The 15,367-nt window shown below is 39.5% G+C and overlaps 1 protein-coding gene across 5 annotated transcripts in view; it reads left to right on the forward strand.

The window, feature by feature from the left end:
- The window catches only part of lrrc7 (leucine rich repeat containing 7), a 217,932-nt gene that overhangs the window by 13,018 nt on the left and 189,547 nt on the right, over nucleotides 1–15,367 (forward strand). For all 5 annotated transcript variants that reach the window (XM_086047845.1, XM_086047838.1, XM_086047837.1 and 2 more), the window contains exon 2: nucleotides 2,710–2,976. The gene's annotated coding sequence lies outside the window, so the exon portion shown is untranslated. The remainder of the gene's footprint in view (nucleotides 1–2,709; nucleotides 2,977–15,367) is intronic.

Raw genomic sequence — 15,367 nt, forward strand, 5'->3', positions numbered from 1 at the left:
TGCTGTCATTTGGCTTCATTGATAAATAGAGCTGTGAGTCATCTGCATAACCATGATAGCCTACATTGTCATTCGGAAATATGTGACCCAAAGTTGACATATACAGACTGAACAAAAGGGGTCCAAGAACTGACCCTTGAGGGACCCCACATGTCATGACTATTCAATCAGATTAAAAATTTCCAATGATCACAAAGTAACTCCTTTCCTCTAAGTAGGATCTAGACCATTTCAGAATTGTACCATTTAATCCCACCCAAATTTCCAGCCTGTTCAACAGTATGTTACAATCAATAGTATCAAATGCTGCACTGAGATCCAATAGCATCAACATCTCTGCATCATTGTTCAATCTTTTTATAATTTAATACTTTAATAAGAGCGGTTTCTGTACTGCGATGAGGTTGGAAATGTGATTGGAATTTTTAAAAAAGTTTGTTGGAGTTCAAAAGGTTTAGTTGATTAAACACCACTTTCTCGACAATCTGGGTTAAGAGGGGAGGGTTTGAGATGGGTCTGTAATTTGCTAACAAGAATACATACAGCCAGTGGTGTAGATGACATAGGGTTGGTGGGTTTTGTAAACCCATGGGCCATAGGGTTGGTGGGTTTTGTAAACCCATGGGCCCGTTTGTGGTCAAACATTTTTTTAATGTAATGTTGCCGCGGTTGACCCTCGTAGCGGCAGCTAGCACGGAGTGCTACATCAGACTGGGTCACTGCATTGTGTTGCTACCAAAGTAGCAGGCAAATTCGGTGCATTTATCTGTTGAGAGGAGTGTGTTGAGAGGATTGGAGTTCTGTCACTAATTGATTTGGTGCAGTTGTGAGTTTGTCGACCATCACCAATTGTTGAGGTTTTTACGATTGATTTCAGAAAAGTGTTGTCTAGCTTTTACTAACTTACTCTTTGTTAATGATACAAAGACATTGTCTGTACAGGTCAAAATGAACTTGGAGTTAAGTTTTTCTCCACTTAAGCTCTGCTTTCCTGCACTTTGATTTCAAAGTCATCGAATTCTTAGAGCACGGTGTTTTACGTCTGTATGTACGTCTCAGTTTTAATAAGAGTAACAGCATCCAGCACATTTGAGATTTTCCAGGTGAAATTATCCAGAAGTTAAGTCTCTGCATTCACAGTTGGTAACACAGTCATGATTTACATAAACATTTTGCTTGTGTTTTCATCTAGATATCTTTTTTTAATAGGCAGAGTACCACTCCTTCCCAGGATATATTACACGACACCGTAGCTCTTTTGTCACTGATGATTTTAATGTCTATCTTCTTTACAGACGTCATCAATTCCACCGTAGAACTGTTTAAAAATACAGTAAAATAAAACGCTGTAAAATTTACATACATAAAAAATTAACAGAAATGTACAATAAAGACAAAAAAATACCTCGCTCGCTCACATATACGAACAAGGAAGAGTGTGAGGTCCAATTTCTGACAGCTTGTACACCAAAAAATCACCACAAAACTTCTGTGCACCTTCGACTGCGTCGCTATCTTTCTGACGGATGTAATGGTCTGCTCCTTCAGTCACACACATTTGACCGGATGTGTTCACGCTAACATTTACTCACTTCCTGTGTACATACCTCGCGAGAATGGATCATAACATAAATTTTAAACAAATTACATTCTTTCATTATATTATATTATATCCCACGGGATTCCCCCAAAAATGACAGACTATAATTTAAAGCCAGTAGTTTCACCCCATGTTTATTCAGCTGTACTGTTATATTTGAAAAGGTGTCAACGCTACCAGAAGATGGAAAAATTGTCAATAAATTTCACTGAGTGAGAAGCACTCTTGTTTTTCAGCCATTTAGTCAACGCCATTAATTGGCTGAAATGCTCATCTCCTTATCGTACTGTTGGCTGCGGTCCACTCAAAAACACCTAACAATTTAGAGATTGCACTTCCCCAAGGAGAACAACACAATCCTGTTTTAGTATCTCAGACTGCTTTTTCAAAACATGTATAGGAACGCTCTTGCGTGTATAATTATCGACTTGACAGTTTGGACCTCTGTAGCGATCTTCTCGATTTTCTACGAGATATGCACCATGTCATTGCTAAAACACAGAACCTTGGTGTTTTTCCTGGTACAAAAAATGTTTCACAGCCGTAATAGCCTTGTCGGCAATTGTGAGTTTTTGGAGCCCTGAAGCTGACGCCTTTTGCATTGACCAATTATTGAATTTTCTTCATAAACCCCCCAAAAATTCTTCAAAAGCGTTGATAAATATTTGATATACATCCTCTCTGAAAAATGGGGGTAAATTGGGAAGAATCCTGGTAATAACAAAATGTGAAAAAAAATTGCACTGGAAAAAAATATATAGTATTTGGTTATTTTGTTTTTTGCTTCAAACCTTTTGTCATTGGGTTAGGATTGTAGATCGTTTACACATGCATTGAAAATTGTATTACCGAAAATGAAATATATCAAGAGTAGGTATTTTGCACGTATGCATATATTTTGCCCATATTTAAAATAGCATTTTTGTTATATATCTGGTTCGGAAGTGTGTGGTGCTAGGTGGCTGCCCCAATAGCACTGATGAAAAATTGTGGCACCCTCCAGCATTTATATAAACTGCCCATCCCTGTGTTATCTGATCCCCTCACTTTCCCAGCACTTCACTCATGAAGAAAATTACCTCAAAATGTGTGTTCTTCTTTTTCCACAGGACACCTATTTGACCTCAGCAGGAAGAATCTGCTAGAAGGACTGCTGCTGATAGAAAACTCACTAAGAGCCCAAGTTGTATTCGACATGTCCACAAGAGGTTGTACCCTTAAATCCTTGCTAGGGTCCAGTGGGTGGAGTTAGGGATGAATTTTACCAACCACAGGCCGTCACCGGGAGATAGAGGCTCCAACCATCACTGATCTCCAGGGTGACAGCTACTATAAGCACAACGCCTGCACAAGAACCTCATTAGCCAACAGTACAGGTAGGTGATAACAAAAAGGCTTTTGTTCTTTCAGAATGTTTTTTTTAAACAACACCTTTTTAGTTCACACATTGAGCTGAGAGGGAAGATGAAGTGAGGTGTGGGATGACGAGGAAGATTATATTTAACAAGGGTGGAGTGGTGGAAATTAAAGGTATAGGATGGACCAAATTGAAGGAAGAAAGAGTTCTACTTGATTTTATGCTTTCGTACACTGTACATGAAGATGGGATAACAATTTGTGGTGTAGTTGAATTCAAAGATTAGAAATTGCATAGAAGGCAACGGAAGCTCAGCAATAATTTTACTGATATACAGTATTTAGATTTTATGGTTGTCCAAAGACAACAGTGACATATTGACTAAATTGCACCAAAATCCAACGACCTGTGGGCTTTGGTATTTTGTTTGATGGTGATTCATCCACAGTAGCTGCAAAAGTTGCACTTAACCCGATTAATTAACTCATGTTTTTTTTTAAATTTTAATTATTTTGTTTTTAGGGAGGAATCATGCAATAAAAACCAATACTTTCTCTTACTGTTTGAAACTTTTCCTGATCGATAGGTCTGTTCAGTTTGATGTACTTTGTAAGACAGGGGTCTCAAACTTAACGTATGCGAGGAGATAGAGAGCCCTATATATTACTCCGATGAGCCCTATACATTACCAAGCACAAGGTTTTAGAAGTGATGATAGCTAAAGCTTTTGATACATAACGAGAAAGACAGTGTTCTTATAAATTTGCTTTTGTGTGAGTGTAGTGTAACTGCTGGCTAATATTTATTTTATATCATCGCTGTCCTGTGGAAACCACTTATCTCCAATTTTTGACACTTTTTATTTTTCACATTAATGCGATGTCTGTAACGAGGAAACACTGTTCATGTAAAAATAAGAAAATGGAAAAAAAAATGGAGATAAGTGTTTTCACATGACAGCAACGATATGTTTATCTATGCAGTCTGGATAGCTTCGCTCATTGTACAATTATAAATTATAAAATTGTGTCTTGTGGTTTACTTTGCTCAACAAAAAATAATGTTGATGCGAATACTGGGGTTGGCTTCCCATTTTTACTAATATTCTGGTACGAGCATGGTATGGTATGGACATGATCTTAGTGTATAAGTGTGTGTTTGGCCCTACATGCACCCAGTTGAGTGTAACATTCTCATTGTGTAGATTTATTCTCCCCATGTCCTTCCTCTCTCCTTCTCTCTCCCTTTCATTATCTGCTGTTGCTATGGTAACTGTCCCTAATCAGGCATGTTTGCTGAGTCAGGAAAAGAAAGACCCTTCCCAAGTGAAAAAATGCAATCTGTATCACTAGGTGGCATCTCAGAGCCATTTTCCAAAGAGCATAGAGCTTACTGTTTATTCTGTCCTCATTGTGAAAGTTTCTATGAGAAGCTTTTATTTCCAACATCACGCTTCTTTAAAAATAACTTCTTTTGTGAGTGGAGTTTTCTGTAATGACTTTTTTTTTCCTCACGAGAAGACCGAAACTGCAGAGAATAGTTCATGGTAGATGAACCACTCGCAAATTATTCTTTGTGACTGCATTCTCAGTCCTTGCTGCTTAATGGCTTACGTACGGGAGAAAAAAAAAGACATGAGTGAGTCACTCCTGGGACTACATTACAAGAACATCCAAATGAGAAAATCCTGTTTTAATCCCACTTAAAGCAAGCAATTTAGAATTGTCCCAGACCTGAGTAATGTTGGTGAATGCAATCAGTGTTGTCAATTGTGCCGGAAAATAACTGCAATATCTGCAAACTACCCTTGGTACACTGCCAATGCATTTGAAATGGTTGAATGTGATAATGTGATTCATGATTGACTCTGCCTGGGTTTCTAACCAGTGTTGGGCAAATTACTTCCAAAATGTAATATATTACATATTACTTGCATGTGAAAGTAATAAGTTTCTTTATATCCATCAAGCCATTATCTATACCGCTTATCCTCACAAGGGTCGCGGGGCATGCTGGAGCCTATCCCAGCTGTCTTCGGGCAGTAGGCAGGGGACACCCTGAATTGGTTGCCAGCCAATCGCAGGGCACACAAAGACAAACATCCGCACTCACAATCACACCTAGGGGCTTTTTTAGAGAGTCCAATCAACTTACCATGCATGTGTTTGGAATATGGGAGGAAACCAGAGGACCCGGGATCGAACCCAGAACGTGGCTAATGGGTGGGCCTGGAAAAATCAGAATGGGTCTGAATATTTCTCTCACTGAGCACAATCCTCCTGTCCCGACACATTGCATATTCAAATAAAATGAAAACTGAATGACATGAAGTTCAGATAGGGTCCCTGATAGTGCAGTGGTACACACACCTGAGTTGTGTGCGGGCAGCGTGGGATCAATTCCCGCTCAGTGACAGTGTTTATGTGTGCCCTGTGACTGGCTGGCGACCAGTTCAGGGTGTAGTCTGCCTTCGCCCATTGATGGCTGGGATAGGCTCCAGCAACTCCCCACAACCCTGTATAAGATAAGCGGTTTGGAAGATGACATGACATGAAGTTCAGATATTCCTTAGACAACCACAATTATGCCATTCTTACTATCTAATAAAATAAAAAACACAACGAAACACAAATTCAAAAATAATTTAATAATAATTTACGAAAAATGTAAAGTTATATATTTTTTCATGAATCTCACTTTCTCACTGTCTGTCAATCTGGGTGGGCCTGTGCACGCCCAGGCCCACCTATGGCTCCGCCCCTGGAACTGTACCATTGTTTTTAGCTTGAAACTGCAGATGAACAGTGGTAACTATTAAAATGTTAAAATTAAATACACAGTAGTCTGAATGAAACTCAATTGAAGTTACTCACCCTTTAATGCAATCTTGACGGAGTGGACATGGAAATGAGTAGAGGGGCAACTGTGGAAGACAAGCCAACTTGACGCATCTCGCTTTTTAGCAGTCGTAAGAATACAAATAAGTTAACTGGTGTACTATTATGGCAGCACCATGAATTGGTAAAAACCTATGCTGTGCAATCATGATCGAGGACTGGCATGTGCACGGAAGATGAGTACCTTCCCGTTAACATGTTAGCCCTCTTAAAGCCGACCTATATCCAGTATACGCTTGGTTGATCTTTTATTAATGACATCCCGATATTGTCAAGACAGAGACAAATGTGTAGCGATTTCTAAGTAGTGATTCCATTCCTGGTTCTGTAGTTCATCCATCCATTATCCGAACCGTTTAGGCCCACAAGGACAGCAGGCGGGGTACACCCTGAAGTGGTTGTCAGTCAATCGCAGGGTTCTGTAGTCTTCATTTATGCCATCACAAGTATCCTTTTGTGCTTGCATCACAATAATACAAAGATGGGCGCCGCACTGTGGAGACCTCGGGGTGGGTATCCCCAGTCTAGCTAATGTCCCTGTCCAAGATGGCCGCCGCACCGGGGAGACCAAGGGGCAACAACACTGGTCCACTGGAAATGAATGGTGAATTTTTGAATTTTTTTTTTTTTTTTTTAAGTGTGAATGAGTTGAATGTGTGGAAAGTAGGAATTTGGGGGCTGTTGAAAAGCTGAATGTGAGTTGAATGAGTTGAATGACTTGAATTTGTAGAAATTGGGAAGGTGTAAATGTGAAAAGTCGAACGTTCCCATGGAAGTGAATGGTGAATAGTTGAATTTTTGAGGGTTTTTTAAGTGTGAATGAGTTAAATGTGTGGGAAGAAGTAATTTTGGGGGTGTTGAAAATCTGAATGTAAGTTGAATGAGTTGAATGACTTGAATTTGTGGAAATTGGAATGGTGTAAATGTGAAAAGTTTAATGTGCCAATGGAAATGAATGGTGATTTTTTGTGGGGTTTTTAAGAGTGATTGAGTTGAATGTGTGGGAAATAGGAATTTGGGATGTGTTGAATAGGTTGACCAATATGAGTTGAATAAGAGGAATGTTGTGAATTTCAAATTGGAATGATGTAAATGTGAATTGTTGAATATGGCAAAGGTAATGAATGGTGGAAGTTTTTGGGGGTTTTTTGGGTGTAAAAGTTGAATTTTGGGGAAACAGGAATTGTGGGTGTGTTGAACAGCTTTACCAATGTGAGTTGAATGAGTTGAATTTTGTGAACTTTAAATTGGTATGGTGGAAATGGGAAATGTTGAATATGCCATTGGAAATGAATGGGTTTTTTTGGGGTGAAAAACCGGGAATTTGGGGGAAAACGTAATTTTTTTGAACGAAGAAAAAGGACCCCATGTTGCTGTGAATTTTTGGATAACATTGAAGTTGGAACGGTGAGAATCGGTTGAAAAATGTCGAAGTAGAAGAACGCAGTGCGAGGAATAAAATAGAAGAAGAAGAAGAATAACTAGAGAATGCAATTTCTGGAGAAATTGCGTGTGAAGGTGAAGGAAGCTGAAAAGAAACTGCGGAATGCATTGGAATGAAGTTGAATGAAGTTGAATAAAGAAGAATGAAGTTGAATGAACTCTTTGAGGAATGTTTTAAGGTTGAATAATTTGAATTATTGGGAAGTATGAATTGTAAAAGTATGAAAATATTGTGGAATGGGCGGGGATTAAACCAAAGCAGCAAATGGGGAAGTGTTGAATGTGCCTTTGGAAATGAATGGGGTTTTTGGGGGTGAAAAAAGTTGAATTTTGGGGGAACCATAAATGTTAGGGGCGAAGAAAAATACAAGTTGTGATGGCATGAATTTTTTTAATTATTTGAAATTCGAACGGGGTGAATCGGATGAAGTATGTGAAAGTAGTTACAGTTTGAATTTACCTTTGGAAATGAATGTTTTTTTTTGGAGTGAAAAAGGTTTAATTTTGGGGGAACCGTAAATGTTAGGGGTGAAAACAAAAAGGAACAGCCATGGCATGAATTTTTGGAATAGTTTAAAGTTCAAATGGGGTGAATCGGATGAAGTATGTGGAAGTAGCGGCACGCCAAAGTTTTGGAGTGGCAAAAAAGGAGCAGTATCGTAGTAATACTAGAGAATGCGATTTCTGGAGAAATTGCGTGTGAAGGCGAAGGAAGCTGAAAAGAAACTGCGGAATGGATTGGAATGAAGTTGAATAAAGTTGAATGATACTGAATAAAGTTGAATAAAGTGGAATGAAAAACAATTGAAACAAATATTGAGTGGCCGGGGATTGACCCCGCCACCTCCTGGCTGGGAAACCGCTACTCTACCACTGAGCTATGCAGTAAGTGCAGGCATTAACTAGAATCGCCGTCCAATTATTAAAATAATATTTAATACTAACATTCGCTACAACAGCAGGGGTCCCAAAACAGAACCGAGTGAAACACCATGTGATAGAGGGGTAGAGCGAGTCCCAGAGGAACCTAGGCTAACAGAAAAAGTCCTGCCAGCCAAATAGGATCTAAACCACTCTAGAGCGCTTCCACTAATGCCTACTTGGTGCTGCAAACGAGCCAAAAGAATACTGTGGTCTACGAATGCTGCAGTCAAATCCAACAAAACAAGACATACATAGACTGCAAAAATCTATCGCACATGTCGGGGGACGAGTGCAAATCGCCTGACGGGGCTTAAGTTCAGAATCAGTTGTTTTAAATAGAGTACGTGTATCATGGCGATTTGCCTGAATGAGACTTGACAAGTGTTCCCCCTTGGATTCCTTCACCTTTCTTTGGTAACGATGCCAGCAGTCTTTTAGGATTTGATAAGAGACCCGCAGCCTGTCTCTTTTCCACCTGCGTTCAGCTCTGCAGCATTCCTGTTTAGCTGCACGAGAAATCTCATTAAACTATGGCTCCAGTCTAACGTTTGGCTGCATATTTTAATGGTGCCACAGAGTCCAAAATGTTAAGGCACGATGAATGGAACCAAGAGCTGAGTTCCTCTGTGTTTGAAGAGGGGGAATACAAAGGCATCAGAGAACCAACTAGCAGTGAGGGGATTAAAAACCCGGCACGTGCATTCAGTAGGAGTAGCAAAACATTACATCAGAGAGCACAGTCGTATGATCAAAAAGCACATTGTCCAACACTTTCAAATTTGAGACCGATATACCAAAAGTAAGGATAAGGTCCAAAGTCTGTCCTTGCCTGTGAGGGGAGCCAGACACACACGGCACCAAATTGAAAGAATCAATGAGTTTTAAGAAGTCCTTTGCCAGTGTTTTTTCAGGACAGCACACATGAATATTAAAGTCCCCCATAAACAGGATGCGATCATATAGCAGCATGATTTCGGCAAGAAGATTCGAAAAGTAATTCAGAAACTCCTTGTGTTTGTGAGGACAGTATATGACAGTGCAGAGCACTATCAACTTCAAACAAAATGCTCTCAAAGCTGGTGAATGATGTGACGAATATACACAATTTTGTTCTTGGTAAAATGCATAGTTTATTAAGACATTTGAATACGTTACCGTTACTGTTACAACTGGCGGCTGTAGTTGAATGAAACGATCCAATGACGCCTTCTGCTGGCTACTTGCTGCCTATTACGTTTAAATGATAAAATGTCAGAGATTACTATTTTTTGTGCATACGATAAGGTAAATTTATGCATCAGAATTGTGTACAGAGATTGATTATTTCGTATTGTGTTGTTTTCAGTTTTCACCGGCATGTCCTTGAAGAATTGTGGAAGTAAATGATTGAACTTACATCAACTTTGTCTTCATTGGCCACGGTTTAACTTGGTGTTAAGTCAGCGTTTATGAACACACTGCACGAGAACACTAAAGTGTCTAGAGAAGTTCAGTTCTGAAGAAGTGCAGTCAACATGTTTACATATCATTGTTTCATGAAACATGAAGATCTGAAGTGATAAAGCCACATATTTGGTTGCATTATTGTAATCTGATTTATGATTTACTGACTCATGTTTACACAACACTTGTTTGGTATAAGTGTGTTAAGTTGTCGTAGTGAATGCTTAAAAAAGTCAAATTGCCCTATTTTGGTAGACTGGTGCCTGTGTGCTCAACGTTAAAATGAGCATAACTTCATATTTGTGGAAGCACAAGTCTAGTCTGCCGTGTTTGGGGCTGCGTTTCGCCTGTCTGGGCGTGCCGGTGCACTAAGCAGCCTCACCACCGACGCACCTGATAATTTCGTGATAGAAAGTAGTCCGTGCTCGACGTAAAAATGGCCGCATCATCATTTTCTTGCAGGGACAATAGTCGAGTTCAATGTGTATGTGAATTTGGTAGACACGCTACGCCTCACTGACTAATAGTAGACTAAATTTTAGACTAACCTTAGGCTAAAAGGTGGTCTATTTTGCAGCGCAGGTGGTCTAATGGGATTGTGTGTAGTAACTAAAATATTGTTTATTATAACACAGATGAATTTATTGCTTGTTAAAAAAATACATGGGAAGAGGACCTTGAAAAAATAACCTCATAATACAATACATTGCAATAACAATATTGACAGGGGGAAAAACATTGCAATTAGGTTATTTTTCAAAATCGTTAGGCCCCAGTTCAGAATGGACTATATTTCACTTTTGCTATCTTGGATAGACTCCGCCATCACTACACACCTTACACAGGATATGTGGGATGGATTAATCCCAATTATAATTTGCCTAAAACACAATCAAAGCTCAACTACTACTTGTACATTTTACTATGGAACTCCTCATATTGCAGTTGTGTCCGAATGGCTTAATTTGATGTTACTTTTAGATTATGAGCTAATTGTAGATAACGAGAGATAACGTTCGCCGTTAAAACATAATGATCAATCACAATGAATTGTTGTTAGGTCACAGTAGGCTAGCAAAACATTGCCTTGTGGATGGTATCCCGTAAAGAACTGCACGTGCTTGTATTGCATTGTATTGTATTTTTTGGGGCTAAACAGTAACAACTTTTATGGCAACAATGTTAATTAGCACAACACAGCAAGCAAATTGTTTGCTCTCCAAAACGATTAGCTGAGTATTTTTTACTTATATTTAGGTTGGGGGACAATACAGTAAGTTCTGTAGACTCTTATTTGTTGTGAAAGGCCGAAAAGACAATTTTCACAAGCTCAACATTTAAAATATTTTGAATTGCCTAACTTAAATTGTATTGGTTTCTTGCCTTTAAATTTTGAGTTCACTCACCTTTTTTGTTGTTTTTACAGTAATCCTTACTACAGTTATATTTGTTTTTTATTGTGATTAAAATTTAGGGAACCTACTGTAGATTTGTAAAAGTAGAGGACGTCACATAACACATAACTACGAGTCATAATGTGGCAATGTATGTACTGTCATAGAATTGTTCAACAATGCAAAATAAGAAAATTATATTTTATGTGTACAGTTTTATGTAGTCGCTGATAGTGTAGTGGTACACACACCTGAGTTGTGTGCGGGCAGCGTGGGATCGGTTCCTGCTCAGTGACGGTGTCTGTGTGTGCCCTGCGACTGGCTGGTTCAGGGTGTAGTCTGCCTTTCGCCCGTAGTCAGCTGGGATAGGCTCCAGCACCTCCCCGCGACCCTGAGGATAAGCGGTGTGGAAGATGACACATGACACTCTTATGTAAGACCAAAAAGTAAAACACAAAATATGTGACTCAATCAAGCCAATGACCGAAAAAACAAAACAAAAAAAACCACTGTCTGCTTGTAAAACCCATCTACATGACACACTGAAACTCTCATGTGCAAGCATGTGCACGTGCACATGTATTTGCTTGTACTGCTGTCTTCTCGTCCTCTCCTCGGGTATCTTTTCTTCCTTGGTTATAGCAATAACAGTCTCCATGGCAACAGAGAGCTTACAATGAAGTTAATGAAAGAAAAGATGCGAAATAGATTAAGAGCAGAAATTAAGTAAAACTTAAACACGCAACACTATTTCTTTTTATCTAATGGTTTGATCCCCTGAAGCTTCTCCTGGAGAAGTTATCTGGTCTCTTACATCATCTAATTTTTCACATTGCTTCATTTGTCCCTGTGTGTGTCCTCGATTGGAAGGCCAATTATATCTTCTGGCATTGAGAAACGTGCCTTAGGATACCTTGATCTGCTCTATCAAGACCTAGCGTGTGCTATGTGCAGGAATGCTTCCCCTGTTATAAACTGAAAAACAAACCAAAACAAAACAAAACAAAACAAAACATGTTAACCACACTCACTGGACACTTTTTTAGTCCACCTGCACCATCTTAAGGCATCAAATACAACTGGTGGATCAGGCATATATTTTCAAAGCTAATAATGTTCAGTGTTGATTGACACTTTCAGATGCAGATATTAATTTACTACTGTATACATTTTATCAGTTTTGGTTAATGAACGATGATGCAGTGCAGTACTAAACCACTGCACCAACCACAATTATAAGCATTTGGTTAACTTGGTACCACTCTGATGGTGTCAATCAAAACAGACCGTTGTTGTAACAGTTGTGAAAACAGTGATACAGCTTTTGTGTTGGCTCCTTTTAGATTGTGCAGGTGTACCTAATGAATGTGCTGTGGAGTATCTATATGCGTTAATTCTTTCGGTAATTTAGTAGAAATTATTTGCTAACCCAGCTACTTGCTACCTTGCAGGGTGTAGTCTGTCCTCAAATAATAATTTCAAAATGCATGCACATGTCAATGCCCCTATTTAACATTACAGTAAGACAATATCACAGTGTGTAAGTTAAACAATGTTTGGTCATGCGGTTATGTATAAACTATGTGTGAGTGAAAAAAAAGTCTGTATGTGTATCTCTGTTGTAAACTCATCAGCAGACAGAAGATGCTGACGCAAGTGAGAGGGAGAGGAGACATGGAAGTGAGAGGCAGAATGTGTAAGTTCTAGTGCAAGCAGAGAAAGGCATAATTGTATCCTTCTCTCCTGCCAGAGTACTGATGTGCTATTCAGCATACATTAAACATAGAAGATTTTCTTGATGAATATTGAATGGTGAGTCTGGCAAAGACAAGTTTGGAATTATCAAGGATTTCAACTGCTGAAAACAGGATAGGGGGCTCAATTATTTCTCCAATCCTTGGTCATCGCTAAAATAGGCAAGGACATTTAAAGATTTGAAAACAAATAATAGAATCTTAATAAGAACTCTAAAATGTACAGGGAGCCAGTGAAGGGTAGGAGTAGGAGTTATGTGCTCCATCTCATGAGTACCAGTCAAAGGGTGAGCAGCAGCATTTTGGACCAACTGGAGACGCTTGAGAGAGGATTGGCTAACTCCAAAATAAAATGCACAACAGTACTTCAGCCGAGATGTGACAAAGGCATGAATTACTGTTTCAAAGTGCTGTTGAGAGGAGATACTTTATCTTAGCCAGCTGCCTAAATTGACAAAATCTGATTCTAACAACAGCACCAATTTCCGGTCCAATTTAAAATCACTGTCCAGTTTAAGTCCCAAGTTCGAGACTGATGGCTTTAGATAAGGAGCCAGGGGGCCCAAGTCAAAAGGACGGGAAGTATAAGGGCCTTTACTTTTCATCTTGATGACCTTTAAATGAAACATTAATTGTTTCAAGACAAGTGGATAAAACCTCGAAGAGGAGTTCTTTAAAGTGTGACCTTCGTAAAAGGCCAAAAATGGGGCCAAATTTCAAAGAAAATTCAAAATGGTGAACTTTTTGTATGGCTCCAAGTACGGTTGCCAACTCCCCGAAAAATAAATAAGGAGCACCTCATCGGCCGGGACGGCCGACCTGACTGCCTTCATCTAGGGATGGGCGTATCGATACCAAAATATCGATATTGCTATCCAGAGTGCTCAATTCTAAGTATCAATCCTCATATGAAGTATTGATATTTAAAAGGTTGTATTGTCATCCAATCAGAATTTTCATTATGTTTTGCCAAGGGCAACAAGCTTTCGGCCTTGGCAGAAACGTCTTTGACTCCTGCAGAGTAAAATGCTGAGCAAGACATGTCATAGTTGAGGCTCTAAATGAGCTCACCTTTAATCAGTTCAGCGGGACATTTAATTCACACATTTGTCCACTTACTTTTCATAAAAGAAAAACATGATTTTACTATATTTAAAGTGTAGTATATTGACTGCCTGTACAGTAAAAATTATGTATATCTGTTTGACCTTGTGGCGGCACGGTGGACGACTGGTTAGCACGTCCGCCTCACAGTTCAGAGGTCGTGGGTTCGATCCCGGCTCCGGCCTCCCTGTGTGGAGTTTGCATGTTCTCCCCGTGCCTGCGTCGGTTTCCCCTCACATTCCAAAAACATGCATGGTAAGTTGATCGGACTGTCTAAATTGCCCCTAGGTGTGATTGTGAGTGCGGATGTTTGTCTCTGTGTGCCCTGCGATTGGCTGGCAACCAATTCAGGGTGTCCCCCGCCTACTGCCTTAAAACAGCTGGGATAGGCTCCAGCACGCCTGCGACCCTTGTGAGGATAAGCGGTATGGAGAATGAATGTTTGACCTTGTAATAAATGCAAGCCTGTGTGTGTATTCTTCATCTATTATCCATCAATGTATTAATTTTATGTTTTATCTATCTATTTAACGTACTTGTCAATCAATTGTACTTATTCCACCCAAAAATGATTACATGTTGTTTGTCCATACAATGCTGACATTCATTGCACATTCCCACATTAACTTTGATCAGAGGGTTAAAAAAAAAAAAAAAAAATCATACCATATTTACATACCATATCTATCTAACTAGCGTTGCCTGGTGGACAACACATTTGTCTCCATTTCCCTTAGTTTTGTCGTGTCTTGTGTCTTATGTGTCCACCACTGAAAGCATGTTGCCCGAGCTCGGTCAGTTCACCATGGGCTATGGAAAAAGTGCGCCGGGAAACAGTGCAGTGAGCTTAATAGTTATTTTTTTTGCAATTTTTCGATCCATGTGTTTTCTGCTTTCCAGTCCTCTGTATTTTTGCAACTATTTCTGCTTTTTTTCGGAGGTGTAGTGCTGCTGCTGGTCACATTAATACTCGCAGTTATGTCACTGTCATCCATGTTGCATTGTTGACTTCCAATATCTACTTTGGCAAGCAACATTACCTCGACCAATAAGATAAGTGGATTTCTATATTGTCATACTCCGTGTATGAATGTGCTGTCAGCTCATTGGTCACAGAGCAGGGGATGTCCGAGGACCGTTGTTGTATGTTGCCATATTAAGAGAACTGTTGTTCATGAATTTCAACATTTTATTTTTGACATTACGGGGCAAAGTGCATCCCTTTACAACTCAATAGGGGTACTTATATTTCTAAATACGGGAGGATTCCGTTTTTCAAGGGACAGTCGGCAAGCTCCGGTGCAGGACTGCACGATTGCAATAATGTCCGCCAGTTTGTAGAGACTACACAATGTTCTTGTTAAAGAGTCTGACAGCAGCAGGCCAGAAGGAGCGGCGGAATCTCTCCTTTGCACAGCGAGGGTGTAATAGTCTGTCACTGAAGGAGCTGT

This window comes from Filicampus tigris, chromosome 12 (assembly GCF_054856515.1).
Source record: "Filicampus tigris isolate MCC_2025a chromosome 12, RoL_Ftig_1.0, whole genome shotgun sequence".
NCBI lineage: Eukaryota > Metazoa > Chordata > Actinopteri > Syngnathiformes > Syngnathidae > Filicampus > Filicampus tigris.